Raw genomic sequence first — 27,050 nt, 5'->3', positions numbered from 1 at the left:
TAAATTGTTTTTAATTGCACTGGCATTGTGGGGGAATTGTTTTAGCTTTAACCTGTTTGCCGTCACGTTGGTCTAGGTTGCCCTAGAAGCTGGTTGCCCAGCTCACTGTCCAGGTTGCCTTGGTCGCCGGTTGCCCGGCTCATGACGCTCGTCTAGGTTGCCCTAGACGCTGGTTGCCCAGTTTGGTCCAGGTGGCCCTGGATGCCGGTTGCCCGGCCGTCATGTCTGTCTAGGTTGCCCTGGACGCTGGTTGCCCAGCTCATGGTTCAGGATAACGCTATACGGTCAATGTTAACTGCCTGATTCCGGACTTCGACGCAATTGGATGACACTACGTCTGTCATCTGTTTAGATTGCCTCTGGCCCGCTATATCAGCTACACAGATATATTGGTTCCCCGCGATGCAAGGGGCAAAAGTTACATGCATCATACTCCTTGCCAGACTCGAGTCTCCCTGAGCAATCGCTTCCATGAGAACTCTAGATTCCCAGGGTACATTGTCAGTCGCTTTGATTAAAAATGTCCCGGCCACATGGGATGTCACGTGAATGCACACCCCTCCACTCACTCAGGGGCCAGTGCTTGGCGCATGTCTAATATAATTTCTGCATCCAGTTGGGCGATATGTATTGCTTATTCTCTCCTCATTGCTACCTTTACTTATTGTCTCTCCAGCAGCCAGTTCTAAACTGTACTATCCTGCCACAGTGGTGCAGCCGGTATAGCGAGCTCGCGTTAAGTCATTCTCAGAGCTCCTCTGCACTCTGAGATGCATAAGCACCATGGTGGTACCCCAGCACTCATCTGTTCGTTGTCTCGTCATATTTCAGTTACATATGTTTCTTCCTCCTGTCACATACAGGCATGAATTGTCCTGAAGTCCTTTGTCTACATCGCAAGGTCATGCTTCCCTCGCATTACTGATGCTGCTCATCTTATTTTGGGGGGCTTTCCAAGAGCAGGTGCTAAGGTGTAGCTCACACGCATCCATCTTGGCCTTGGGTCTGCAGCTCAATGCATTCATCTCACTCTAGCCGCTGCAGGTGAGCTATCGAACCAGAACACACATCTGGCTTCACAAGCACTAGTCTTCTACAAAACTAGTCATAATGCTCATCTATCCTAAATATTAAACCACATGACTTCGATGCGAATATACTCAAGCACCCATTTCAACTAACTCATTGCTCCGGTCCCAAGCATCTGCAACCACAAGCTCTATTCCCCTGCATTGATCCTGAGTACATCATGTTTAACCTTTTAACCCTAACCATGTTTTGCTTCCCTGGTCCCCGTTCACTACCTTAAACTATGGCTCACACTTTACCTGATTTTCAGCAGCCATCTAGCTAACGTGCTGCTTAAATGTAACCTCTCTCCAAAGAGGTTCACTTCTCACTCATTCCGCATCGGTGCAGCCAAGACTGCCGGCCAAAAAGGGCTATCCACGTCATCCATCAGGATGCATCAAACTAACTCCTCTTGACATTTTCGATGCTTAGAAGTTGCTCTCCCATGTTAACTCAGGTACCTCATTTTACCTTCACAAATCCTGGTGGCGGTGGTTAAATTCTGGCATTCGCCTTGCACTAATCGCTGAAACATATTGGGGCCCAGCATGCCGGTAGCTTGTGGTGATTTAGTCTCAGCCATGGGCATGTTGCCTTTTCACTGGTTGCCCAGCTCGTTCGACGCTTATGGTTCAGGTCACTTCTCGCCGGTCGCCCGTCTCGTGATGCACATCTAGGTTGCCCTAGACACTGGTTGCCCAGTTTGGTCCAGGTCGCCCTGGATGCCGGTCGCCCGGCCGTCACGTTGGTCTAGGTTGTCCTAGACGCTGGTTGCCCAGCTCACTGTCCAGGTTGCCTTGGACGCCGGTTGCCCGGCTCATGACGCCCGTCTAGGTAGCCCTAGACGCTGGTTGCCCAGTTTGGTCCAGGTGGCCCTGGATGCCGGTGGCCTGGCTCGTCACAATGTACTAGCTTGCTAGTCACTGGGCGGCCAGATCGTGAAGTGCTTATGGTCCAGGTTGCCCTGGACGCCGGTTGCCCGGCCGCCGCATTGGTCTAGGTTGCCCTAGACGCTGGTTGCCCAGCTCGTCAAGCTCCTAAATCCCACTAAAGCGAAAGCATGCTGCGGGCCCCACTACAACCCTAGGTTTATGGTTAACACCTAGCTACTTTACAATTCTGTCGGCGTCCTGGCACAACGTCTTCACCCCCGCCCAGTCATGCCGTTTAATTCATCTTGTATGTATACTAATGTCTCTGCTCCTCTCAGAACCAGATTACTGAGTCACCGCCCTGGCGGTCATCACTCACTCTTTTGGGGGTAGGCTCCCCGCCCCTGCCTTCATCCATCGGCAGGAGACGAGATCCGCTCATCGCTGGGCGGATCCGAGACGGGGCCTACGCCAAAGACTGTTACCTATTCAGGACTCTATCATGCTTGCACGTTGGAGTAGGCCTATTTTGTAAGAGGTAGTGTGGATCATAAAAGGGCATTTTTTTTAAAATTCTGGCTGTTAAATAGCCTACACAATTTTAGCGCAGTTTGGGAGGGACAGAAACAGAGCAGGGCCCGTCTTGGTAGCTTCTTTCTGACTCCCGTGACGTGAACACGTGGCTACCGGCAACTGCATAATTATGTTATCACTTCACTGACACTATGGAGACATATTTCACGTCAACAATAGAGATGAAAACTAGCTTTAGGTTAACGGAGATGTAGATCATCTGCCTAATTAATTTCTTTGTGCAACAGGCCACGTTCATTTCAGCAAGATGAGTGAAATAAATGTTTTTTTAAGCTGCCATCGCCATACTATTTGCTACGATATTCACCTGTTAGAAATAGAACATGTTGCTATTTCCTTTTTTTTCGTGCAGTGGATTAGGCTATCAAATCGCTCGTTTGAACAGTAACAGTAATCCAGTTCATTCGTGGTTTTAAATATAGTTGTTTCTGGCCTACCCACGAGAGGTTCAGTTTGTCAGTTTCACTTGCGCAGACACGTAGGCCTACATTGACACTACATGGACACTCTACTAGGCAATTTAATGTTATGCTTCTATATTTTATGACACCAAAATTAAGAAGTATGCTATATCTTGATCGGGAAAACGCTTAGTTTATTTTTCTTTCATCCGATAATAGCCTGCTGCAAATTAACAGACTGAAGCATGGCAGGGCACGCCCCGAATGAAAATGAATGAATGGAACCTCGCTTCTCGCGTCAGTCAGGGAAAACACTGTTCACCAAGTCACGATGATCAGCTATCCAGCAGCAGTGTGTGTTGTTTAGCCTAGGCTGAGTGTAATCTTAGGTAGCCTAATGTTATGTCATGTATGAGAACTAATATTGCCTGGCAATAGCCTACTAATTTGAAATAGCGGCGGCCATATCTCCAGGCATTTTGGTGTTAAAGTTAACGTAGTTTGCTTTGCATGTGAACATGATGTGACTTGCGATGTAGCCTACGACACGAAGCAGTAGCCTTCCCTTGAACTAAAATGAGTATTACGAATAATTTAGATATTAAAATCATATAGCAAATTATAGCCTAATGACATACTACAATTATAGCCTTATGATATATTACAAAAAAAAAAGTCGAGTCCTCGACGAGTCATCGCGAGTGCGAATGCACGAGTCCGAGTCCAAGTTCGAGTCATCAGTGCTCAAGTCCAAGTCAAGTCACGAGTCTCTAAATTTAGCTAATGACTCGGACTCGAGTTCGAGTACTACAACACTGCTGGAGAGAGTGACTAAGTCCCGCCCTCCATACAAATGAATGGTGGAGGCTAGGCTAGTAAATCCCATAGACAGTAAAAGAAATGGACGAACAGACTCCGTCGTTCTCAATGGGAGGGCACTGAGTCATTTTTCAGTTGGTCCCCCCAGTACTGCGCAGACTCGAATTTAAAGATCCGGGATTGTGGTCGCAAGCAGCTGGACGAGAGAGAGAGTCTGGAAACAGTGGTAACACCAGGTTTTCGGCTGCTACGAGTTCTCATAGTATGCCTGCGGGGGATGATTTAGTGGTTGGGGGGGGGGGGGGGTTACTGATAGTATGGATAGTGGGGATGAAGGATTTCAGTTAGTGACACACAGGAAAAGGAAGGATAGAGGCACCGTGAAGGAGAGTCTCGGCCCGTGAAAGAAAGACGAGTTAGTGAATTTAAGGTAATCTTGAAACTGAGTGGCAATGGAGGCAGGGGGATGAACCCGATTAAACTGAGTATTTAGGAAGAGAAATAGGAAGTTTTCTTTATGCAAAAACTCTCGCTAATGGAAAGATACTGGTTGTGTGTAAATCCAAAGCCCAGCAATTAAAGGCTTTAGCCCTGAAGTCCTTAAATAAGTGCGATGTGGGGAATATGAGAGCTAAGGGAGTGATTTTATGGGGTTCCTGTTGATATAACAGTTGAAGAGATTTTGCAGAAAGTTAATGGGGGTAATGCTAAAATTACTGATGCTAAACGGTTCCAAGTAACTAGGAACAATGAGAAAGTCGATAGTCAGACAGTACTGCTAACGTTTGCCCTGAGAATGTATTCCACAAAGAGTTGGGTTGGGGTACCTGATCTTTCAAGTGAAGCCGTATATTAGACCACCTCTCAGGTGCTTTAATTGTCAGAGGTTTGGGCATGTTGCGGCTGTGTGTCGAGGTAGAAGGAAGTGCGGTAAGTGTGGAGGGGATCATAACTATGGGGATTGTCAACCGGAGTCTTCTTTATGTTGTCCAAATTGTGGGGAAGAGCACAGTGCTGCATATAAGGGCTGTCCTCATTATGTGAAAGCTTTAGAAGTACAGAGGGTTAGGACAAATGAACGTGTGTCATATTGAAGCCTTGAAAAAAGTAAATGATGAGGAAAATCATGGCAATCGCTACTCTCAGCAACCCCCCCAGCCTACCAGAGTGCAAATTGTACATAGCCCTCCTAAGGACAGTTTTGTCTTCAAAAAGATAGAGTTTCTGGCATTTATTTCTGAAGTAATCTCAGCATCAAGAATCTCAAAGAACAGGTCAGATGTGATAAGGTTAGTCTCCAATGCTGCGGAAAAATATTTCCAAATGTACATTTCTCCAGAATCACTGTTTCAATTCCTCAAAAATAGTGAAGGTCGGCCAATTGCGTCACAGGGTAGTGAGGAAGGAGGGACAGGGTAGATGTCCTTTAACCTGTTACAATGGAATGCTCGTAGTCTAATTGGGAATGGACAGGAATTTAAGAGGTTTGTCTCATCCAATGAAGTTGAGTTTCAGATTATATGTGTTCAAGAGACATGGTTGAAGCCTGTTCTAGATTTTGTATTGCCTGGGTACGTATCTATTCGCAAAGATAGAAGTGATAGACAAGGAGGGGGCTGTGCCACCTTTATTAAAGTAGGCATTGCATATAGAACCCTGTCAGTAGATACAAACCTAGAAATTGTTGTGACTGAAATCTGGGGTAACACTGGAAGAATAACCTTAATGAATTTCTATAATCCTTGTCAGAAACTAAATGTAGATGAGTTAGAACATGTATTGAGACAAGTTAGACCTCCAGTTATATGGACAGGTGATTTTAATGCACACAATGGCCTATGGGGCAGTGAGAAAACTGACAGTAATGGGTTAGTGGTTGAGTCTGTTATGGATGAATTTAACCTAGTTTGTCTGAATGATGGGCGCCCAACGAGAATCCAGTTAGGTTCATTAACTCCTTCATGTTTAGATTTGATGATTGTTTCAGGAGAGTTGGCAGGTAAGTGTGAGTGGGAGATGCTTGACCCAGACAACATGGGGAGTGACCATTTTCCAACCTTAGGAACTTTTGGATTCAGGTTAAAGGCAGAAACTGACAGGATAGGGGGGAAATTTAACTTTCATAAAGCAGATTGGGAAAAGTTTGAATGTTTATGTGATGAATTTTTGTCTGATCTTAAGGACGGGTCTATAGACGAGTGGAACCAGGCCTTTTCAAGTACCATATCTGCGGCAGCTATTCTGCTATTCCTATCTGCTATTCCTAAAAAAGGCAAGGCCTCACAGAAGAAAGTGGTCCCTTGGTGGAACTAAGAGTGTGATGAGGTAATCAGGAAAAGAAATAAGGCCTTTAGGGCCCTGCGTAGATACCCTTCCCCTGATAACCTGATGCAGTATAAATACTGTAGGGCTTTGGTAAGGAAAGTAATTAAATCTGCTAAGAAAAATAGTTTTTACTACTACTAATTACTGCTCTAGTTTGTCAGGTGAAACACCAATTACTCAACTGTGGTCCACGGTTAGGAGAATGAATGGAGTAGGGAGGAGAACTAACTTCCCTGTTCTAATAGATGGAGCAAAGGTGGCGGTATCCTCCTTGGAAAAGGCTAACCTCTTAGTTGAAGCCTTTAGAAAGATCCACAGCTCTGACAATCTTGATGAGGAAAGCAGGGAAATTAGGGCTCAGACAATAAAGAATTATGTCTTTCCCCAAGAGTCGCGATGTCAGGACTATAATGTCGTCTTTTCTCTAGATGAGCTTAAAGGAGCCATAGCTAAAAATAGGAATACAACCCCTGGAATGGACAATCTTTACTATAAAATGTTTAATCATGTATCTGATCTTGTTTTAGAAGAGCTTCTCAGCCTTATGAATGAAATCTGGAATCAAGGTAAGTTACCCAAGACCTGGAAGCATGCTGTTGTCATTCCAATTCTAAAACCGGGGAAGGATCCTAGCTCACCATCCTCATATAGGCCTATAGCCCTTACTTCGGTTGTTTGTATGATCATGGAGAGGTTGATTACAGACAGACTGGTCCACCATTTAGAAGTGAAGGGAATATTGGTGGATTATCAGAGTGGATGTAGGAAGGGTAGGGGCACTATGGATAATGTGGTTGCTTTAGATCTGGAAGTCAGGAAAGCTTTGTCCAATAAGGAGTCCCTTATTGCTGTCTTCTTAGATATTGAGAAGGCTTACGACATGTTATGGAGGGAGGGTCTCCTTATTAAATTAGTAAGATACGGGATTGATGGAAGAATGTTCTGGTGGATCAAGAATTTCCTGGAAGAGCGTACAATTCAGGTTAGAGTAGGTGGATCTTTCTCAGGTGTGGTCCGTGTTGATAATGGGACCCCACAAGGTAGCGTGATAAGCCCAGTGCTTTTTAATGTCATGATCAATGACATATTCATTGACCTAGGCCATGGTGTAGGGAAGTCGCTCTATGCTGACGATGGGGCCATATGGGTTAGAGGAAGAAACATCCCATTTATAACTAAGAAGATTCAGGGTGAATTAAAAACAATAGAGGAATGGGCATCTAAATGGGGGTTTAAAATCTCTGTCTCTAAGACAAAGTATGATGTGTTTAGCCGTGCCAGGAAGAAGTGGGATGGCTCCTTGACCTTGTATGGCACCCCCATAGGAAAAGTGGATAGTTTCAAATATTTGGGAGTATGGTTTGATAGCAAGCTAAACTGGAACAGCCATATCTCTAAAACTGTAGTCAAAACTAGTAAGGTGATTAACGTGATGAGATGTCTTACAGGCTTCTCTTGGGGGGCGGATAAGGGCACGCTCCTGACTGTTTACCAAGCCATGATAAGATCAATATTTGACTATGGGTGCCAGGTTTATGGAGGGGCTGCAACATCTGTTCTGAAAAAGTTAGACATTGTTCAATCCAAAGCTCTCAGGATTTGCTGCGGGGCATTTACCTCCACATCTGTCTCTGCACTACTCATTGAAACGGGAGAGAAACCCCTATCCTTAAGAAGAATCCAGCTCTCTCTGCATTATTGGAATAGGTTAAGGGAGAAAGTTAGTGATTGCCCGGCAAGTGCCATCCTGGCTGACCACTTTGAATTTAATAATAAATCAGGAAACAGGCAGCCTTTCATTATGCAATGCTTAAAATGGGCAAAAGATTTTAAGCTATTAGATCTAGTGCCAGCAAAAACCTTTAATTGGGGATCAGTCCCTAACTGGCTTCTCCCTTCCCCTCAGTTTGACTTCAAATTGTATGAGGACAAACACAATGAAGATGCAGAATTCTCCAGCGACTCATCTATGGAGTACATTCAGCTTAACTGGGACTCCAGTGTGCAAATTTATACTGATGGATCCAAAGACCCAGAGTCGGGAAAAACTGGCTGTGCATTCTTCATCCCTCAATTCAACGTAAGAATGGGATTCAGACTGAATGATAATATGGCTGTTTTCACAGCTGAATCTGTGGCTATCCTGAAAGCCCTTCAGTGGGTGCTGGAAGATGGACCCAGAGATGCGGTAATCTGCTCAGACTCTTTTTAAGTCCTTAACAGTCTAAAAAGCCGGTCTTCAAATGCTAGGCCTGATCTTATCTGGGAAATTATTTTAAGTTGGTATAATTTTTATAAGCTAGGGCATGAGGTCGCCTTCTTGTGGGTCCCAGCCCATATAGGCATAATTGGGAATGAGGTGGCATTCAACTCAGTCCGGGAAGAACAGAGCTGAGAGGTAGATTGATGGAGGGGGTTTTCCAGTCATGACAGTTTCAGTGGGATCAGGATGTAAAAGGTAGACACCTTTATTCAATTCAGCCGGCTGTAAGCCCACTAGCAACGTACCTGGTGATTATAGGTTCCAGCAAGTTACTTTAACTCGTCTTAGGTTGGGGCACTGCGCATTAAATGCCTATTTGCACTTAATTGGCAAGCATCAGGATGGGTTATGTGAGGTATGTGAAGTTTCTGGGACAGTTCCCATGTTATGCTAGACTGCATTCAATACAGTGGGGTTAGGCGTGTACTTTTTAATGAACTTCATAGCCTGGGTGTTACCACTGCTACTATCTCTACTCTACTTGGATTGAATGATACTAAAGTCACATCAAGCCTAGTTAGGTTTTTAAAAGCTTCTGGCCTAGCTGCCAGAATCTAAGAGGCTGATGAGTTAATGGGCTGAATCATCCTGAAGGTGGCGGTAATGCACCGATAGGTGTCCAATCTGCCATTAAACCCTGAAGAAGAAGAAGAAGACTGCGCAGACTCGCACTTAACTTCGTGACGTTAGCCATCAAACTGAATCTTGTAACTCATGATAGATACACAGAAATTCTTCTCACACTTCCTTCGCCTTCAAAGTCATCAAAGTTAAACATTTATTTATGTATTATTATTAATATCATCCTCACAAGTGATATCAAGTCGTGTTAATGTTGAAACTACCACACATGATCATCTTCAAAAACAGTCACAAAACAAAAAAGTTATAGCCTTGAAGCTAATCTTTCCACTTTTCTGACCTACGGTCAATCCATCGAAAACCTCTGAAATGATTATCGTTAGACTACCTAACGGTAAAACTACTGTTTTTCATTAGGTTTACTTGCCTCTATGCTTTACCTTAACATACAATGCTATTGTAGGCTACATAGCTTTGTTCACGAGTTTCCGTGCTGGCTGGACTACGCTTCTTATCCAAACAATACGGTTATCTCCCTTCAGTGCGTTAGCTTCCCTTCAACCGGACATGCTAAACATTCTTCTTACGGGAACCTAACGTTACGTACGAGGTAGTCGAGTCTTGTTTTGCCTTTTATTGTTTATGTAGATTACACAGAAGCTAAAATATTGGCACAGGATATATGTTATATAAAGTTATGGGAGTTCAAAAAAATCCTAAAAGAATGGGCGTTCTATGGGGTTAGCAGAGAGTTGATAACCACCGCTACATCGATGCTTCTACTTCCGGGAATTCGCCTGCCCCCTTGGTAAATCCGGCCAATTCATAGTCAACGCCATCTTGAACACTGGGGTTTGGATCCAGCGCCAGTCGGCTCTGACCATGCGCCAAGTTACAAAGCTGGAAATGACGCATGGACCAACGTCGATTTTTATTGGATATTCTGTAAAACGAGAGTCGTCCTCCAGTAAGAGGGTGGCGATAATGCACATAAAGTCCTTGCCTCATAACAAGAAGAAGAAAAAGTTGCTCGGGAACACGCATGGAGTCCGAGTGGAGTCGCCCTGAAGCGCAACTTAATTTCATTGGATAACACAGCGGCTCTAACTAAGAGCGGTCTGCTGTCCTGCTGCAAATATGCATTCGAACATGACGTGAAATATCCGTAGTCGAACTATAAATAAACTATTCGGCTTGTAGTTCCAAGTGTAGCGCATTCCTACAGTCTATGATTAGTTTTTTTATTTTTTTTTATTGTTTGCCATCTCATATCGGGTGCTGTAAACGTATTCTAGCGTTGGCCCATGACCAAATCAAGCCAATAATAGCCAGTAGCCACAATAATGACTGGAGCCAGAGCCCTCAATAGCCACCCTGTTTTGAAAATAATATTGAAGATATTCAATATTATTGAAGATAGTATTGAAGATAACGCACAGAACGGTCAGCCTGAGCGGACAATTACGTCCCCAACTCATCTAAAATGTGGTGTCTTTACTTTGAGTTGTACACCGCAGATGGTAAAGTAACGGTTAAAGAGAATGTTGTCTGAGGACTCAGCAAAAAACAGTTTACTTACGCATCCACGACATCCAATCTTCACGCTCACCTGTGGAGTTACCCAAATGAGGCAGCGGTGTCAGACACAGTAGACGGCCAGAGCATCGCCAGGCGTCCAACATCGTATGATTGCATACTTTCCGTAAATCCTAAATTATGTCCAGGGTCTGCTATTTACTTAGGCTGCAAAGCACAGGTATTTATTTGAGGTAGGCTTATTCGAGGCAGACCTTTATTATGACCGCCGCGCAGCGAAGGTTTAGGTTTAGTCAGAATTATTATTATTTTTTTCTTTTTTTCTTTTTCGCATGTCCAAATTTCCGTCAATGATTCCCGGGACACTGAAAGACCGGGGTAGACGAAACTTGGTGGGCATGTAACCCCATATGGATAGCATGGAACCGTCGTTTTTCGTTTTGATCTGTAGCTCCCCCGCTGGACTGCACCCCCCGAAAGGAGGGTAGGGCAGACACAGTTTTCTGTGAATATCTCGAGAACCGTAAGGTTTAGGAGGACCATTTTTTTTTTGTATGTTGATCTCAAGGGGCCATGTCAACCCATTCCATAACCACTCATTTCATGTATAGCGCCACCTAGTTAAACACAAAAAAGTAAAAATGAGGTGTTGTAATCGCAGGTATCTGTGACCTAACATAGTCAAAACTGCACGAAATTGGAAGTGTAGGATCATTATGACACCCTCTGAATGCACGCCAAGTTTCGTGGAATTCCGTTCATGGGGGGCCACACAATAAATTAATTTATGTTACTATACACCAACTGGCCTGTAGGTGGCCGGAGACAGTTTTCTGTGAATATCTGGAGAAACGTAGGGCCTAGGAGGTCCACCTTTTTTTTGTATGTTGATCTCAAGGGGCCATGTCAACCCATCCCATTACCACTTATTTCATGTATAGCGCCACCTAGTTAAAAATTAAAAAAGCAAAAAATTAGGTGTTTTCATCACAATATCTCTGGCTGACATGGTCAAAACTGCACAAACTGCACACTGAAAGTGTAGGATCATTATGACACCCTCCCTCCGAATGCATGCCAAGTTTTGTGTACTTTCGTTCATGGGGGGCCTTACAATAAAATAATTTATGTGTACATTTAGTGACGTACACCAACAAGGATTCCCGGGGCACTGAAAGACCGGGGTACACAAAACTTGGTGGGCATGTACCCCCACATGGATAGCATGGAACCGTCATTTTTCGTTTTGATCTGTAGCCCCCCCGCTGGACTGGACCCCCCCGAAAGGAGGGTAGGCCAGACACAGTTCTCTGTGAATATCTTGAGAACTGTAGGATGACCCTTTTTTTCCGTATATTTGCCTCCAGGGGTCATGTTAACCCATTTCATGTGCACACATGTGCACAAACAGATATACACACACACACATTCACAGTAATCATACGTATGACACATACTCACACAGTAGACATATGTACGCTTCCATGCACAGGCACATACGCAGGCACACACACAAGCACGCACACACACACACACACACACACACACTCACACACACACACACCCACACACATAACATAAACATAACACAAACAATCAAGAATTTCTCAGAATTATGAACAGGCAAGATGGAGGTGGGGTTGTATAAAATGAATTTTACATGTGAAATCTATGAACTAATCATGTTTTGGTACTTGTTGTCTAGCAGATACCAGTGAGAATTGAGTGTGGATAATGCAATTTAGTGAGACAGTTAGAATCATATAGGCCTTTCAGCGTGATTTCTTTTTGTGGAAAAAATGTGCTGGACTGGGCGGCGGTCATATTTTGTACCGCTCTGCGGTACATCTAGTTTCTTACATTGTACGTGACCTCTGAAGTTCGCCTACAAAAAAGATCCAAAACGGCCATCTTTGCCCATATAAGGAGATCCGGTTGTTAATTGAAGCTAACTACCTATGGCAAATTGCATTGCAAGTTAGCTCTGGGGTAGCAAAAATCTAAGTGTGCCGCCTTCACTTACCGGAGATCACAGTATCTACTCGAAGGCAGAGGACAAAAGCGTGTTCAGGAAAACGTCTGCATTTCAGACTTTTTCATCCCCACGAGACTTTAATAGGTGCAGTTATTCAAAATCCTCATGTTATTTTCCCATAGGAAAAATCGCCAGATACCGGATGTCAAAGATGGCAGCTTTTTTGTAGGCGAACTTCAGAGGTCTATTGTGAGACATGCGTTTTGTTTGGAGCGGCATACCAGGCTATCAAACGCAGACGATTTTCGGTTTTGGTATGGGATTTAATTTACTTTTTGACTTTTATTATATAGTTAAATATTGAGACTGATGGGCATTTAAATCTAGAGGGTATTTGATGATCACTGTAAAGTTTCGTGTAGTTGAAAAAGTGTTGGAATTTCCAGCTGTTTATTGCGAGACAAGGTCTTTCCTTCATTCATTGAACGTGCGCTGTGCTCTAATGGAAACCTAATTGCATAGCGAAGTAGCCTAAATTGAGTTTCTTTTTAATTATGCATGGTTTACTTTTTATTCAATTCGTAGGCTGGAATGCCTCGCGGCAATAATTGTGTTTAAATGTAGTAGACTAGTGCTTCAGCCTCTGGCAAGCTCCAAAGGGGGCGGCTATGGGTTGAGAGCAACGTGTTGGAGACCCATGGTGTAACGAGACAAGGTCTTTATGCCGCTGTTGTGTAATTTATTGTCTTTAATCATGTTTAGGCTATGTTTGTTCAGGACAAACAACAACGAAACAAGATCAATACAATTTTCTTGTTTATTTGTCATATGATGGATAAACAACCATAATATGCACGTCTTCTCATAGGATCCTCAAGAAATACGCACTGAATAACGTTTGGCTGTAGCCGCCGGATAGGTACCCGCCCACCAACATGTACGCGCATGAGAGCTCATGCCCAACACGGATTTTCGTGCATGGAGCTGTTCCAAATGCTCCATGCAGCGCCATATTTGAAAATGGCGTATGCTAACATGCCGAAGCTAATCTGCACGCTCTTGACCGGTTGGAGGAGACACAACACTCCAAAAATCCTCCATTCATAGGTTTCATCAGATCCCTTTCCACAGGTGTATTAATCAAGCACCATGCAGTCTGCATTGATAATTAAGGTGCTTGATTTTATACACCTGTGGAAAGGGACCTGATGAAACCCATGAATAGAAATGCATGGGGTTAGTTTGTAACGCCGTTGTATACACATGTCCCACCCCTTCCTCGGCAAAACGTCGACATGTCAATACATTGAGCCAATCATGTGGTGTGATGAGAATATATTGAGCCAATCATATGGTGTGTTGTGAAGACATCGTGCCAATCATGTGTTGTGAAATCGCCGCTGGAGCAAGATTGGTGTCGTGAAGCCTTGCACACGTGCATTTCTGCCGAATAGGATGCCCTATGAGTGCCCAAAAAGCGTTGCAATATGGCCGCCGAGTGGAGGGACTTGCCTAAAAGGACAAGACACATAGGCTATATACACAAGACACATAGGCTTTATATATCTGGCTGTAAACTGTTGTGATTGTGCTTAACTGGAAACTACTTATTTATTGAACTAAATTTATTGACAAATCTAATAAAGTACATATATTTCACTAACTATTTCCCTTTCAAAAATGTCAAGAAAAGTTTGCATGAACTTGAATTGGGTCTCTGCTCTCTCTGTCCATTTAATAACTTGTGTCTAAGGTGTCATAATTGAATAGGGTATTTCCCAGTCTCCCTCTGGGTGGCATAGTCGGGTTCCTTTGCGTGACTTCGGGCTCCTATGGGCCCCGGTCACACTTGTAATCCGGCAGAAAGAAAAAACAACTAGCCTCTGTACCTCTGTGTCAGTACATCACACATTTAATCTGACTGTTTCCTACGAAAACTACAGGAGAGGTCAAATATTTGATGGTAAGCCCCAAAAAAGGTGGGAACAATGCCCTGTGAAGCAGGCGCTCTGCAATTTCAGGCAAAACCTGGAAATTGGTATTGAGAATTAAGCTGTTAAATACCCAGCCACACACCTCTACAGGTGTGCACAATAACTAATTGACGCCGCCAGGTCTGCACTGCCTACACGTGCACTGACTACACAGAACCTGATGGGGCACAGGGGGTCGTAACAGTCCAGAGCTCCCTTTTAGCTATAGGCTAGCTGGTATAACCCGCTTCTAGTGCATTGAGCTAAGCTAGGCTAACAGAGTCAGGCTGGGTGTTTGCACGCACAGAATGGCATCAAAGTTTGCAGAGGGGTAACAAATAGTGGTGGTACACCACATAGCTGAGAACGTTTTTCACACAGAATTGTGAAAGTGTCCTGCCTGGGGCAGCCGTGGCCTACTGGTTAGCACTTCGGACTTGTAACCGGAGAGTTGCCGGTTCAAACCCCGACCAGTAGGCACGGCTGAAGTGCCCTTGAGCAAGGCACCTAACCCCTCACTGCTCCCCGAGCGCCGTTGTTGATGCAGGCAGCTCACTGCGCCGGGATTAGTGTGTGCTTCACCTCACTGTGTGCTGAGTGTGTTTCACTAATTCACAGATTGGGATAAATGCAGAGACCAAATTTCCCTCACGGGATCAAAAGAGTATATATACTTATACTTATACTTAACCACCACATCTCATTTATGGTGCAGTGGTGGACAAGAGCTGCCATCCATGAGAACCGGATACACATTGCATCCTGAGAACAAACTAAATGTGACACTAACAGTATACCTGTTCTCATAAACAGTCATGAATATGAGATCAGTTGTGTCTGGAACAGATTTGTTCAGTGGATTGGCTACAGGCCCGCCAATTCACTTCAGGTTGCATGTTGATTAGGCCAAGAGACGTTACTGATAAAGCCAGTCAGGGACAGACAAGTATGTATATCTGTGCTGGACTTGGCCCAGCTCCCTAACAGTCAGCCACAGCACAGATACATACACACACAGAGTTGTGAAGACTAATATTTCAACTCTCCACAGCAAGGAAAAATGGGGCATATTTGCAACAACATGGGGCATATTTGCTACTTCCTCTTCATTTGTGAAGAGGAAGTAGCAAATATGCCCCATCAGTGATGTTTGTGTGATTAAGTCTTTTGTGTCAAAACCTCCTCTGAAGATGAAGCTCTTCCTCTGTCTGCTTTACACAGTTCTGCATGTCACTGTTGGTGAGTTCTAATATTTCATATGCGTGTGTTTGTCTGTGTGTGTATGTGTGTGTGTGTGTGTGTGTGATGGAAAGTGTTTTTAAATATTTAGATCATACACATGTAGCCTGTATCGTGTATGTTACATGATCAATCGTGTGGGTCATAGTTGCTGTAATAATGATTACACTGTCTATGTCATAGGTGCACTGTACTGATCAATGATCTGTAAGAAATGCCTGGTACAGCACAATGCTATCTAGTGTTTCACACAACGTCATTAATTATGCTATCTAGTGTTTCACACAACGTCATTAATTAATCAATAAATACATTTTTTAAAAAAGGTGTCCATTAAGACATTTCAACGCAGTAACGCAACAGTATTGTAACTAGTTACTTTCCATAGAGAGTAATGAAGTAATGTAGGCCCCTAAGGGATTAGGCTTTATTTTTTCAAGTATGCCATCATATTCTCCACTCTCTCGAGGTGGCTTGGATGATGTGCTTAGATGATTTCATCTTCTGCATAAAGTTGACAGCCTGCTTCTGGACAACTTATTGGCACGTCATTTATAGATAAACTAAAGATTGTAGTATACATTCTCAGAATGAAGATCATGGAAATAAAACACAATTTTGTCACTATAAATGGCATCAAAACATTTAATCCTGAAATGTTCTTAAAATATTGTACTGTCCACTGAGATGAAAATGAATGTTCACCATGACATTTTATTCTTTTTCTTTTATTTTGGGGCATGCACAGTATGTTTGTTGTCCTGTGTGTAAATAGCCTCCTGTGACATTAGTCCCTGGGGTGTTAAGGTGAATTACAGGCAATCATTTTGCCCAGGAATATCTGTTGCATGAGCACTATCAAATCACTCATTTTGTGTTACATAATAATATAAGGTGTGTTTGTGTACTATGTTGTTTCTGCAGGTTGTATAATATCTGAACCTGATGAGACCATCACCAGATCCCCAGGAGAGTCTGTTCTCCTGCTCTGCTCCTGCACTGACCTGCAGACCAAACCTGATGAGATTCAGTGGACTGGTCCTGGTGAAGACAAGAAAAAGGAATATAAGTTAACAGGAGCTCTGAACCCAGAAGAAAGGAAGCGTTTCAGTGGTAGAGTCCAGACATTCAGTAACAGGTCTCCAGGAAACGCATCCCTGCTTCTGTCTGACCTGACTGAAGAGGACCAGGGAGACTATGTGTGTGAGATCGAAACCAATAGTAGAGCAGGAATCAGAATAATCACACTCATCATAAAAAGTAATTAGTTTCATTTCTATGTAGATTTCTGCCTAATTATCATGTCATAATATAAAGTGTCACTGTCTGAGGTTTTCTCATGAGCAGGAGAAGGAGCTGGAGAGGGTTGTATAATATCTGAGCCTGAAAATGAGACCATTTTGTGTTCCATAGAATAAGGTGTGTTTGTGTACTATGTTGTTTCTGCAGGTTGTATAATATCTGAGCCTGAAAATGAGATCATCACCAGGGGCCTCATGTACAAAGCTTGCGTACGCACAAAAATGCTGCGTACGCCACTTCTCACGCTCACGTCCGGATGTACGAAGACTGACTTGAACTTCAGAATGTGCGGTCCTCCACGCAAACTTCATGTCTGGCGTACGCACAATTCCAATGTGTATTTCTATTAGCACTCGTCAGTTGGCGACACTTATAGGCAATGCAGCGCAACAACATTAGTTGATCGCGAATCTAGGCCTTTATTTGCACAGTATATTGTGAAACGTGGGTTATTAAAAATGATAACACTTCGAAAGTATGCCCATGTTTCTATATAAATGGACATGCAACATGCTCAAATTCTACTAAGTTATGCAACAACCTATCTATATGTCTATATATAATGACAACTGTAGACTTATTAGAGGATACGAATTAAAAGGGAATGTGAAACCTATAGCCTACATATAGATAGAATAGATAGGCTGACTAATAAGCGCGGATATAGCCTATCCCTTAGTGTGATTGACTGCGGATACTTTGACTTTCCTCGAGTAGCCTAAGCATTCGCATTATTGTTGTCACACTGTGTGCAAATATAGGGATATGATCCAGAAATCGTAATGTTGTGGCAATGTGGGCTGGATCAACTTCGTTTATTCCACCTCGAGTGCGCCATGCGTGGTAGCCTACTTGGACACGATTGATTTAATGTTTTTTAAATTAATGCAGTGTTGTAATGGTTCAAATGCATCAAACCCAGTTATGCGAACCCTGTCACCTACTTGCAGACTGACCAATAATTCTGCCACGGTCTCTGACCCTATAACTAGCCACTGCTACGCTCTGCCACTACTGTTTTTTTTATTATTATTAATTACAGATGATAAAGACGTAAGATTCTTGCCATTTCGTCGGATAAACACTCCGACGAAACACCTCGCATTCGCTGGACATAAACTTTTTTTTATTAATTTGATGATTTCAATTATTCAACTTTGGAGCAGTTTCGAGTGTGAATGGATCCACAAATGAGTTTTCATTGTTATTAATATTGCAGGATAGGCCATTTTGTCTTCGCGGAGGTCTGCGCTCTCGAGTGGCCTTCTAGTTAGCATATTAAAATGAGTGTGATTGAGGGAGGAGAGAGGGTGGAGTGTAATGCTCGTGCATGTACGCTTAATTTCACGTTAATTGGAATGTACAAAGAAAAGCTGCGTGGAATGCTGCGTACGCACAGTTTCATACATCAGGATTTTTTTGTGCGTACGCTACTTTTCAGGTTTGCACGTACGCAATGTTTTAGTATGAAATCCACGCAAGTCTTTGTACATGAGGCCCCAGATCCCCAGGAGAGTCTGTTCTCCTGCTCTGCTCCCGTACTGACCTGCAGACCAAACCTGATGAGATTCAGTGGAGCGTTGTCACCAGTGACGAGAGAGGGTATTGTCAGTTGACTGGAGATCTGAACCCAGAAAAAAAGAAGCATTACAGTGGTAGAGTCCAGACATTCAGTGACAGTTCTCCAGGAAACGCATTCCAACACCACAGAACTTTTCAGGATGCATTTATTCATCCGCTTGACTCTTTCTGCGCTTTTTGTGATGGTGGGAGCAACTGCAGTCATCTGTTCTTCATGCAGAGGTAAACAAACATAAGACACATACACACACACACGTACACATACACACACATATAGACACACACACAGACACACAAACAAGAGATTGTGGGTTATCAAACTCATGATTTTGATGTTGCTACACGATGATAATCAACTTTATAAACGTTGTACTGTATCTACAGTAAGCAAGTAGAAAGCAAGAGGGTACTAAACAGTATAATCAAAGATGACATGAGGTCAGTTATGATCAGTGTTGGGCAAGTTACTTCAAAATCGTAATGTACTATGCATTACTTATTACTGTCATTTCAAAGTAATTTGTTACATTATAATATTACTGTCTCTGAATTGTAAGGCATTACACTACTATTGCATTACTTTTAAGTTACTTTGACCAAAATATCTAGAAATATGGATTTGCCATTTTAAATGCAGTTTATTACGCTCAATGCAGCTCATTGCTCTTCCAATGGAGGGAGATGTGGTATAGCATAATGACTGAGCTAGGCTTAAGGCTAACAACATACAGTAAGAATGCAATAGGCGCAGTGCTGATGATGCAAAACAAGGAACAATCATAGTCAGAATTTTGTTAAAAACCGACAAAAGGTCAAAGTCTGGTAAATTGTGATATAAATACTGTAACTTTAAGGCCTAGGCCTGCTCAATAGAGAGCCTATTGTAAATCAAAGCTTAATAAAGACATGTCAAGATGGTGGCCTACTGGCCATTTCGGTGCCCTAAGTGAGTGGCTTTGAGTGAGTGACATTTAAATGGTAACTCAAACACCTAAAGTAAAATAAAAGGCCTATTATACAGACCATTACTGTGTGTTTTTTAACATTAATTTCTGAAGAAATGCTGTTTTCTTATAAATGGTGCACGGTCACTTTAAGAGCATTGATCTTTACGTTCTCATAATGCCCTTTTGCCAGCTCTTGTTTACAAGCCTTGTTTGTTGAGTTTGCTCTGGAAAGTATGCAATGACATGTTGCTTCACATTTCGTTTTGCAAATAAAAGTGAATTATGAGCCTGGTATCCACCTAGCTATCTGAATGGATTTTTTGTCGACTTGGCATATCATGTGCTTCATGTAGCCTAAATGCTTGGGAAACGAATTATTGAAGACCCACCAATTCCATTCTACTAGTACTACGTGGTGGAGATTGAGAGAACCCAAAAAGTATGTACCATGGTGTTAGTGCATTCTGACATTGTAAACGTTATTGATGAAGAGTGAAACGCAGTTTGCAGTAAAGCTACTATTCATTGGTTACATTTGGGTGCCCCCTCTGTCCTTTGGTGCCCTACGCAAAGTGCGTGATGCGCGTGGTGGGAGCGGTGGCACTGCCAGGCTACATAATCTTTTTCTGCATTTCTATCCCTTTATTCTCTTTAATTCAAGTTCACAGCTCAAAGCTGTCATGCACTAGAAGAACATAGTTTGTGTTTTATCAAGAATAAAAAAGATTAGCGTGGCACCACTTTAGATGTTTCAATAAATTACTTGTGCTATTTCGCGAGGCATAGTGAGATCTTTTGGTTTCGCACACAAAGTGCACTAACTATTATGTTCTTCATATCCTTGTCTCTGACAAGCTAAAAATAATGAGCGTAGGCTTATGTCCATCCCGCAAATAGAGTCCGACTTTGAGTCTGCTGCAGCCACAGTCATCTTCAACCAGTATCAGGAGATACGTTCTACTATTTTGCGCGGATTTTTTCTCGTCTGTTGTTCTCGCGGTGGTGTTTGCGAATATGTATCAAAACAAAACAAGCGCTTAATTTTGGGTTAAAATGCATTGTAACGCGCGTTACTGAAGTTTGTACCGAGTAAATATTACCCAATTTTTTTTTGGTAATGCCTTACATTACCGCGTTACCGCAAACAGCAATACATTACAGTAATTACATTACTTTTGTAACGCATTACTCCCAACACTGGTTATGATGTGGTTTTCCATACATTGTATTTCTGTCTACCATATTCAGTTTTATAATTAGAGAAGTTATTTATTCATTTAGAGACATTGTTAATTTATTTAATATTTTCTCCATAGTGTGTGATGAACTCTGTTGGAGTGGACAGTAACCCTGCTTGACCAATAGGCTACAGACCTGGGGCCTCATGTACAAAGACTTGAGTGGATTTCATACTAAAACATTGCGTACGTGCAAACCTGAAAAGTAGCGTACGCACAAAAAAATCCTGATTTATGAAACTGTGCGTACGCAGCATTCCACGCAGCCTTTCTTTGTACATCCCAATTAACGTGAAATTAAGCGTACATGCACGAGCATTACACTCCACCCTCTCTCCTCCCTCAATCACACTCATTTTAATATGCTAACTAGAAGGCCACTCGAGAGCGCAGACCTCCGCGAAGACAAAATGGCCTATCCCGCAATATTAATAACAATGAAAACTCATTTGTGGATCCATTCATACTCGAACCTGCTCCAAAGTTTAATAATTGAAATCATCAAATTAATAAAACAATAAAAAAAGTATCTCCAGCGAATGCGAGGTAGAAGTGTTTATCCGACAAAATGGCAATAATCGTACGTCTTTATCATCTGTAATTAATAATAAAAAAAAAAACAGCAGTGGCAGAGCGTAGCAGTGGCTAGCTATAGGGTCAGAGACCGTGGTAGAATTATTGGTCAGTCTGCAAGTAGGTGACAGGGTTCGCATGACTGGGTTTGATGTATTTTAACCATTACAACACAACTGCATTAATTAAAAAAAACAAACGTGTCCAAGTAGGCTACCACGCATCACGCACTCGAGGTGGAATAAACAAAGTTGATCCAGGCCACATCGCCACAACATTACGATTTCTGGATCATTTCCCTATATTTGCACACAAGTGTGACAACAATAATGCGAATGCTTACTCGAGGAAAGTCAAAGTATCCTATGCAGTCAATCACACTAAGGGAAATAGCTTATGTCCGCGCTTATTAGTCAGCCTATCTATTCTATCTATATGTGTAGGCTATAGGTTTCACATTCCCTTTTAATTCGTATCCTCTAATAAGTCTACAGTTGTCATCACAGATAGGTTGTTCCATAACTTAGTAGAATTTGAGCATGTTGCATGTCCATTTATATAGAAACATAGGCCTACTTTCGAAGTCATTCGAATCATTTTTAATAATCCACGTTTCACAATATACTGTGCAAATAAAGGCCTAGACTCGCGATCAACTAATGTTGTTGCGCTGCATTGCCTCTAAGTGTCGCCAACTGACGATACACATTGGAAATGTGCGTACGCCAGACATGAAGTTTGCGTGGAGGACCGCACATTCTCACGTTCAAGTCAGTCTTCGTACATCCGGACGTGAGCGTGAGAAGTGGCGTACGCAGCATTTTTGTACATACGCAAGCTTTGTACATGAGGCCCCTGGACACTAAAATGGTAAATGGACATTTCTTCTCATCAGAGTAGAAATGACACAGACACAGATTCTCCACTAGCCACGCCCACTTATCACTCCCCTGAGTTTCTTGCCTGATTGACCTGCACCTGTGTCCAATCAGACTCTCTCCTCTCCTCAGACTGTCTGTCTGCTCCAATACCTCCATGGTTTGCTCTCATCTCGGATGACACAAAGGACACCTGAGTGTGTCTTCTCCTCAGCCGGACTCCTCTACCCAGAAGATGAATTTCACCCCCACACCTGCTCCTGCATCTTTCTGCTCTCTTCCTGTGTGTGTCAACCACTCTGGATCCTGTTTAGTTATGTTTTCAGATCTTTTGTGTGTTGGACTCTTTAGTTACTTGTGAGAGAAAGTGGAATAGAACATTATGTCCAATATTCCAATATGTGGTTTAATGTTCTGCATTATGTCCAATATTCCAATATGTGGTTTAATGTTCTGCATTTCTCATTCAGTGTAGTCCACGTGAGATGGGATGACCAACGTCATCTCCCGTCAGCCTGGAAGGATACTTAAACCCTAATTATTTCCTTGTCTAGTTAGAGCAGCTGATGGATCTTTAGGTGATGTCATGCTGTCTCTCCTTTGATGCGCATCATTGTAAATAAACTCTGTTCCTGATTTTTCATACTATTGGTCTGACTGGGTCTATTAAATCTATGGTATCAAAATTACCATCACTTGTTAAAACCTTGGATTTGTTGTGTGTTTGTGTTCCGAGTGTAAAACCCGCTAGGACTTATTATGACCACCGCGCAGCGAAGTCAATGAAAAATGAGGTGTTGTAATCGCAGGTATCTGTGACCTAACATAGTCAAAACTGCACAAAATTGGAAGTGTAGGATCAATATGACACCCTCTGTATGCACGCCAAGTTTCGTGGAATTCCGTTCATGGGGGGGCCACACAATAAATTAATTTATGTTACTATACACCAACTGGCCTGTAGGTGGCCGGAGACAGTTTTCTGTGAATATCTCGAGAACCGTAGGGCCTAGGAGGTCCACCTTTTTTATGTATGTTGGTCTTAAGGGGGCATGTCAACCCATCCCATTACCACTTATTTCATGTATAGCGCCACCTAGTTAAAAATTAAAAAGCAAAACATTAGGTGTTTTCATCACAATATCTCTGGCTGACAAGGTCAAAACTGCACAAAATTAAAAGAGTAGGATCATTACCCTCCAAATGCATGCCAAGTTTTGTGTACTTTCGTTCATGGGGGGCCTTACGATAAAATAATGTATGTGTACATTTAGTGACGTACACCAACAAGGATTCCCGGGACACTGAAAGACCGGGGTACACAAAACTTGGTGGGCATGTAACCCCACATGGATAGCAGGGAGCCCCCCCCCCCCCCCCCCCACTGGACTGGACCCCCCGAAAGGAGGATAGGGCAGACCCAGTTCTCTGTAAATATCTTGAGAACTGTAGGGACTAGGATGACCATTTTTTTCCGTAACACATACTCACACAGTACACATATGTACGCTTGCATGCACAGGCACATACGCAGGCACACACACACAAGCACGCACACACACACATAACATAAGCATGTACATGCACACATGCACACAATTCAAGAATTTCTCAGAATTATGAACAGGCAAGATGGAGTTGGGGTTGTATAAAATTAATTTTACATGTGAAATCTATGAACTAATCATGTTTTGGTACTTGTTGTCTAGCAGATATCAGTGAGAATTGAGTGTGGATAACGCAATTTAGTGAGACAGTTCAATCATATCGGCCTTTCAGCCAGGGGCGGAGCCAGACATTGTAAACATTCGGGGCTTAGCCCATTTAATTTTTTTTTTAAATAACCCCCTAAATAATGACTTCTAGTGAATTTTGTGTAAACTAATGGACACATTAAGACTTAAAAAATGTGAAACTAACATTCAACAGATTCAAGGTATCTGACTGACACAACACTGTGTAAAATTATAGTTTTGGGTCTTTCAAGAGGCAATATCTGTTCATATCTGTTTAGCATGTACTTAGTTAATTAGGCGTTTCTTATGGTTTGTATATTATAGTATTATTTGTTTATTTTCATTAGGCTATTGTTTGATATGACATTATTGTTTATTATTGTTATTCTCCTTCCTCTTCCCTGATCTCATCTGTGTGACAAATATATAGAATATCTTATACTATAATATACATAATATTATGATATAATTACAGTATGGCCAGTCATCATGATACAAGGGTATTTTAGAAGGAATGCATTATCATCTTAACATAGGCGTTTCTAAATTATATTAATTTTGTAATTTAGCAAGATTATTCATAGGTTTCATCAGGCCCCTTTACACAGGTGCATAAAATCAAGCACCTAGATTATGAATGCAGACTGCATGGTGCTTGATTAACACACTTATGGAAAGGGCCCTTTCCTCTCAATATATCATTGTAATGTTTTTTTTTTTTAGTTAATAATTAGTTAGGCAGCCAAAACAACATAACATGACTTTTATATTTATGTGGACTCTTGGATTATAAGATCTGTGGTGGTGGATAGGATATCAACAAGGTTTTAAGGTAGGCTAACAGTTAACATTATTTTGTGCAACATATGACACTGAAAAGTTGACATGGGCAGATAACTGTTAATGGGTTTTTCTGACATTTCAAAACAGTGTAGCCTAATTTATTACAAGACGAGGATCGATCACTTTGTTTTGGGAGCTGGAATTTCTTATTCTGCAGTAGGCTTAGCTAGCCTATGAGAGTATTGAATTTGCCTTTTCCGCCGACGAACGAGGACATTTAACGTTAACGTTAAAAGCATTTAGTGCTAGGGAGCTAGCCAAGTAGCCTAACGTTAGCCTGCCTAACTGACTGAAAGCTCTTAACGTGAAATCACCAACCCGAAACAACACCATCCGTCAGTTCACTGGGCGATGCTGTTGCTTGAACGGAGCTGGGTGGTCTTTTGAAAAACTTCCTAATATCCATAACGTTTCAACAACATGTACAGTACACAAAGTGTTTTATCACAGACTGTAAAAGTGACAGACTTCTGACCGCTTCTGACAGAGGCTTTTTGGAACACCGAAGCCATGACGTAGCGTTGTCAAGGCAGCATTTTCACTGGATCTAAACAAATCAATCTAACCATTGAAATCACCATAGCGGATAGCCCAGAGACGTGGCATAGATCGTGTAGCAAGTCAAATTATTTTTCAATATTGGGCTTTGAAAATAAGGGATATATTTCCTCAGTAATAGAGCATTTGGTGACATTTATAGAGAAACCGAGGGGGAGTTATATTGGAAATAAGAGTTGCTGGGAATTTAAAACACTAAAAAAAGATTCGGGGCTTTTGAAAAAAGATTCGGGGCTTAAGCCCCGTAAGCCACCCCCTAGCTCCGCCACTGCTGCCTAACTGACTGAAAGCTCTTAACGTGAAATCACCAACCTGAAACAACACCATCCGTCAGTTCACTGGGCGATGCTGTTGCTTGAACGGAGCTGGGTGGTCTTTTGAAAAACTTCCTAATATCCATAACGTTTCAACAACATGTACAGTACACAAAGTGTTTTATCACAGACTGTAAAAGTGACAGACTTCTGACCGCTTCTGACAGAGGCTTTTTGGAACACCGAAGCCATGACGTAGCGTTGTCAAGGCAGCATTTTCACTGGATCTAAACAAATCAATCTAACCATTGAAATCACCATAGCGGATAGCCCAGAGACGTGGCATAGATCGTGTAGCAAGTCAAATTATTTTTCAATATTGGGCTTTGAAAATAAGGGATATATTTCCTCAGTAATAGAGCATTTGGTGACATTTATAGAGAAACCGAGGGGGAGTTATATTGGAAATAAGAGTTGCTGGGAATTTAAAACACTAAAAAAAGATTCGGGGCTTTTGAAAAAAGATTCGGGGCTTAAGCCCCGTAAGCCACCCCCTAGCTCCGCCACTGCTTTCAGCGTGATTTATTTTTGTGGAAAAAATGTGCTGGACTGGGCGGCGGTCATATTTTGTACCACTCTGCGGTACATCTAGTTTAGCATGAAGTGCGTGGTTAACCCAGTGTGTGTGACACTCAGTGCGTGTCTAAAACTGACAACAAGAGTCATGCTCCATACCTGCCACATTACATACTGTAGTGCAATACTGGGCAATGACAGAGATGCTAATCTAAGTATTATAAGTCAGTGTAGCATCAAAATGAGAACTACATTGTGTTGCTTTAACACATCTGGTGTATTAGTGTGACAGCTAAAACAAACAGGTTTCAACAGATAACTCCATCAAAAGCGACTTGAAAGTAAAACAAAGTCGATATTGTTCTGTTTAAGACTAGTAATGATCATGATGATGATCAAGTCATAATGATCATTATTAATTGCCATGCTGAGTTGCTAGTGAGCTGAAAATAGCCAAAATACTTCAAAAGAAGAGATTATGTGACTGTCACACTGGAGTTTTGGGTCTAGGCCAGTAAGCAGGGGTTGTGAGTGTGTGCAGTGGTGTGCATGTACACCCAGCTTTTTAATATCTGCATCTTTTAATATTTAAAATAATCCCTTCAAAAATGTTTGAATATGTCCAATTTAAGATAATTGTATCATTTTTTAAGGATATATCTCATGTCCCCTCATACTCTCAATATGTACACCCATAATGTTGTCTTGCACAACAAACCTGTGTGTGTGTTATGTGTGTGTGTGAGAGAGAGAGAGAGAGAGAGAGTGTGTGTGTGTGTGTGTGTGTGTGCACGTGTCTGATGTGTTTGTCTGTGATTCTCTGAGTTCTGGACATGAGTTGTGTGTTTATTCGAGAAAGACAGGAAGAAGAACATACTACTAGCTCAAAGCTAATATGAGAAACAGCCATGGCA

The 27,050-nt window shown here is 42.3% G+C and overlaps 1 long non-coding RNA gene across 1 annotated transcript; it reads left to right on the top strand.

Annotated features, from left to right (window-relative positions):
- Nucleotides 1–15,582: 15,582 nt before the first annotated feature.
- On the top strand, nt 15,583–22,389 carry LOC143136198 (uncharacterized). The gene is made up of 4 exons (XR_012989274.1): nt 15,583–15,650; nt 16,575–16,910; nt 17,100–18,755; nt 22,302–22,389. It is a non-coding gene; the product is annotated as an uncharacterized LOC143136198 (long non-coding RNA).
- The last annotated feature ends 4,661 nt before the right edge of the window (nt 22,390–27,050 follow it).

This window comes from Alosa pseudoharengus, unplaced genomic scaffold (genome assembly GCF_046254945.1).
Source record: "Alosa pseudoharengus isolate Yale_2024_CS ecotype anadromous, Long Island Sound unplaced genomic scaffold, YU_APseudo_1.1 YU_APseudo_1.1_scf_20, whole genome shotgun sequence".
Lineage (NCBI taxonomy): Eukaryota > Metazoa > Chordata > Actinopteri > Clupeiformes > Clupeidae > Alosa > Alosa pseudoharengus.
This window is presented reverse-complemented; position numbering and strand designations above follow the sequence as displayed.